This window comes from Lactuca serriola, chromosome 2, assembly GCF_051521515.1.
Source record: "Lactuca serriola cultivar US96UC23 chromosome 2, Lser_US96UC23_V15, whole genome shotgun sequence".
Classification (NCBI taxonomy): Eukaryota; Viridiplantae; Streptophyta; class Magnoliopsida; order Asterales; family Asteraceae; genus Lactuca; species Lactuca serriola.
In genome coordinates, this window is record NC_136409.1 from 123,345,168 (window position 1) to 123,350,024 (window position 4,857).

Genomic DNA, 4,857 nt, shown 5'->3' on the forward strand with positions numbered 1-4,857 from the left:
AGTTTATTAAATGATTAATTGATTATATTTTGTATGATTGTGTAATTATTGTGCAGGTTGATATATTAAAAGTTCTAGTAGAATCTCTTCATAACTCGGCCTCCAAAACAAAAAAGCGAATTTTGGACAGAGGTAATTATTTTATCATTTCTTTTGACTTTGTTTTTAATTTATACAAGTGTATTTTTCTTGACCTCACTGATGTGTTGGTAGGGAAGAGAAAAACGAAGCCCTTACTTTTCGTGTAGCTAGAAGCAATGAAGTCAGCTAAATTGAGAAGGTTTGATGGCATTTTGGAAGTTTATTACATTTATTTTATTATCTTTAGATGATTAGATTCTATTACCTTAATTTGAAGATTAGAACATTTTTAAGGAGTTGGGAGCTGAAATTAGTGAGCTTGAAAAGCAAAGAGACAAAATCGAAGCTGAATTGAGAGAGGTAATCTCCTTCATTGTGAAGTCTAAGTTTCTAACTCTTAACACATGGTTTTTGTTAGCTCCTCCTTCCGATATTGCCCTTGTCACCCTGTTATCCGGTTGGGCTTGCAAAGGGCGTCCAAGGGAAATATGATTGTCTTCAAGCACAAAAGGTTGTTGTCATGCAAGGGTATTTTTGGAATCCAGTAATGGTTGCAATCCACCTTGTTGTGCAATGGCATTTTTGGAAATATGCCTGTCTTCAGGCACAACAGGTTCTTGCTATCTCTCTATTTCTCTAACTATATATATATATATATATATATATATATATATGTATGTATATATATATGTATATATATATATATATATATATATATATATATATATATATTGGTATAAATACATACAAGGAAGGGAGGGGACTTATTTGGAATTTGTGATGTATTTATTGTACAACATCATGCAAAGAAGAAAAAGTGCTATGTGTGCAATACGAAAGAGGATGGTTGCTGGAGGGAAATAATGAACATGTAACTTTCAACCTTTTTCTTTTAGCTTTCTGATACATCTTATGTACTTTACTAGTGTTATGCAACTTAAATTCACTTTTTGAAGTTAATCAATCTTTGCTGATATGATGGAGTTTCACTTGATTGCTATCTGTTTTAAATTAACACTACACGACACATGCAATAGTCTTTAAAATTAATAGCTAGTTGGCAGTATGTTCACTCATTATGTACCCTTTTTAAATTTGTTTAATTATATGTATAGCTAAACAAGCTAGCTAGGTGCATAATACGATTCATTTGAATCTTGAGTTTTCTACTGAATATTGCTTTGGACTCATAACAGCAGGTTGGGCGCAAGTTTTACACCAATGGGCTATAAGGTGGACTGAGGTGATAGATCAACCAGAGGGGTCATCCTTTTAAAAGATTGATTTTATCCCCTCTATATGTTAAAGGACTTGGTAGATCATCATCTGGTGGAATCTTGAGTTCCATTACTTATGGAGCCAATGAGATTGCTTCTTCTGCTCTAGCAAGTATCACAAGTCAAAGTAAGAAAAACAAAGGGAATTTCAATCGAGTGAATTTAGATAAAGATAAAGGTATAGGGGAATCGTCTATCTTCTTGCATGCCTTCTAGAACCTTTTATGCCATCGTTTTCTATTGAGGCAAGTAAATTCCCACTAATCTGTTTCTAATCTGTAAAATACCGTTTTTACCCCTTCAAATAGTTCTTTCTATTTGTTTTATTGATACACAGGTCCTCAAGCAGCTCAATTTGCCCCTTCAACTATCCCTCTGTGATGATAAGGGAGATATCAAAAAGGCCAAAACCCCTTGGGAGTTCATACCTATTGGCCACAAAATTGGGACCCCTGTTCCATTATTCAAGGAATTGGTAATTAACTAATTATCAATAACAAAAATTCAATATTAAAAATATTTCTTTTTAATTTTTTTTCGTGTACAGAAAGATGAAGTGGAGTTTTTCCGGAATAAATTTTGCTGGCAGTCAAGCTGACCGAGTTGATTGGGCTTTTAAGGAAGAAGCTGAAGCAAAAAAACTTACTGAAAAGTTGAAGAACACAAAAATTTCAGGTCATTATTATTTTTCCCTGAAAACCCTGAACCTCTGAATATTTAGTGATAAAGCAAAACGGTTGGTAATTATTATTATTATTTTTATTTTATTTAATTTTAATAATGTTTGCAGATAAAAGTGGAAAGAAAGAAAAGGGGGAGAAGTCTGGTGTTGGTGAAAAAGCAAAAACAAAGGGAGCTGTTGTGGAAAAGGAAGTAACAAAGGGAGAGGATTCTTTTCCATTATTAACTAAAATTACATGAAGTTAAAGTTAGGTCCTCTTCTTTGTGTTGAGTGCTTGTTGCTCTGATTTTGATCTATGTATTGAGTGCTTTTCTGTTGGTGCTGAGGTTTATCCTCATAAAAGCAATCATCCATATAGAGTTACGATTAGTAATTTCTTGTTGGTATACAATTGTTGAAGTTTGTTGTTGTGTTCCAGTATATCCCCGGTGACTACAAGCCACCACCGGAGGACCACCGTTGAACACCCCCAAAATCCGGTGGCCACTACCCACAGAACAGGTAAGGATGCTTTGATTTGTTTTTTTACTGATGTGTTGTTTTTCGGTGACCACCAGCCACCATCGGAAGACCACCGTTGAAGCCAACCCGGAGAAATCCCGCTGCCACTGCCATATAACAAGTATGTTTTTTTATGTTATTTTATTTTGGTTGGATGATCTTATAAATTTCTGATATCTTGTATGCCTCGTATGATTATTTGTATAATTGTTTGAAATTGATTGTGTGAAAGTCATCTACTAAAGCAAGGTTGGTGTAAGAGTTGATGACGAGAACATTGTTCCAAGACCTTCAGTGAGTTATGATGATGTCCTTTAATAGCAATGTAGTATTAGGTTATATAGTTAGCAATGATTATTTGTATTTGACATTTTAGTGCAATGAATTATCTTTTTTATTTGTTGTATTTTATTTTGTATTTTGTATGACATTAACTTTTGTGCAATGGATTGTATTTTTTGTATAAGGTATTTTATTTTCTATTATGAGACATGAAATGCAAATTTATTTTGAAAATTAGTAAATCTAAAAATAATTTTTTTAAAAATAAAAATTACGATACGCAAAAATGTGTGTCGTCTTCATTTATGACATGGCCTTTCTTGACAACAACTTTAATGATACACAATGCGTGTCATAAATGCACGTCGTCTCTCGTTATGACAGGGCCTTCCTTGACGCGCATTTGCGCGTCGTCTGAACGTTTTACGACGCGCAATGAGCGTCGTAAAAGGCCTTTTTTCTAGTAGTGCCTTAAGGCTAAGCATGGGTCAAAACACATTCCCTAGAAGCTTCATAAGACTTTAAAACACATTTTGTGATGTTTCACCATGAGTGTGTGGCCGCACACCCACTTGGGCCGTACACTCTGGCTGCACACACACATAAAACATACCATTCTGGCCGTACACTCCAATATATGGCCATATACCCCTTGTATGCAATCATATGTGATTGTAACACTTCAATATAAGTGTTTCCTAGTCCCTAAGGTGGTTCCTTATCAAGATTAGTTTTTATATACAATAATTGTATTCATATATGTGTTATTTTATGCTTAATAGGTTCTGTTAATGTTCGGTATATCACTTGGCACACTTAGCATTCTATATCAATCTTTCATCCGAATCACTCACTGCATGTGAGTTCATACCCATTAACTTACCTTTTTAAATGATTTTAAATGCTTTTATGGGGGAAGGGGGATACAAGTAGAAAACATGTTAGTTATAAAATCAATCGCAAGTGATTTATAACTACAAATTGAAGAATTTCTTATATATCAAATGTATTATCAAACAAAAAGCTTCAAATCACTTTATAAACTGACACCATTTCATTAATGCTTTCTAAATGTTAAACTCTTTTCATATTTCACAAAACTTCTTTTCTAAACTTATAAATATTGTCAAAAGCATGTCTATGTAGATATAATTATATAAGTAATGTTTAAAAGGCTTAGGACTAACAACTCGCTTTATTTCCTTTTCCCTGTTTGGATGTGGACTTAGGGTATCAGTTGTCTGTTCGAGGGTCGTTTAAATCTTAGTTATATATTATGTATATGTATGTGGATATAAAAAGTACTACCAATCAGTTCGATGTCGTTGGGTAGCAATGGTACACATTCATGATTATTCATTCAAACTACAGAAATTACTAGTAAACTATAATAGGTATAGTTTAGAGAATTACTACTTACTATTTCTAGAACATTGAAACCTACATAAATCAGTAATTACAAAAGTCAGATCATACATGGGTCAGTTCAAACAAACAATAACAAGTACTGAAAAGAACATTCATACTTTTCAAGAACAAGATAACTTAAATGTGAGTCTACTTCATGGCACAACAACAAGTTTGTTGTGTCACGTTTTGTAACCAGAGTCTCATAGAGGGAGAGCAGACATTGTGTGTATAGATCTATACGGGACTGACAAGCTCGCATCATGACTGTTCACTACAGTTGGCCGAAAGGTCAGGGGTGACAAATGTCACATTTACTTTCGGCGTCGGAGGGTCTTCATGTTAACTGCTTGTCGATTTAGCATGGTTATAACCACATCACATGTAAACCTTAATTAACAAACTGGTTTTAAGGTAATTAGTGTTTCAGTAAGTACACTTTTTACAACATTACTGTACACTTTCATTTTTCTCATTTCATTTATATAGTGATATTCTCACTTAAAAAGTAATGAAACTACTTTCTAGAAAAGATAGTCATAAACATTGGGAAACCACACATTACATACAATTTCAAGTACAAACATACAAAACAGTCGGGTCTTGGTAGAAGACTACATTACATCA

At 33.6% G+C, this 4,857-nt stretch overlaps 1 long non-coding RNA gene across 2 annotated transcripts; it reads left to right on the forward strand.

Moving 5' to 3' along the window:
• Positions 1-840: 840 nt before the first annotated feature.
• LOC145090430 (uncharacterized) lies at positions 841-2,938 on the forward strand. Of its 2 annotated transcripts, none has more exons than XR_013701563.1 (4): positions 841-952; positions 1,278-1,833; positions 1,906-2,033; positions 2,149-2,938. It is a non-coding gene; the product is annotated as an uncharacterized LOC145090430 (long non-coding RNA). The 2 variants fall into 2 exon arrangements; XR_013701564.1 differs by having other exon boundaries at positions 843-952; positions 1,281-1,833.
• The last annotated feature ends 1,919 nt before the right edge of the window (positions 2,939-4,857 follow it).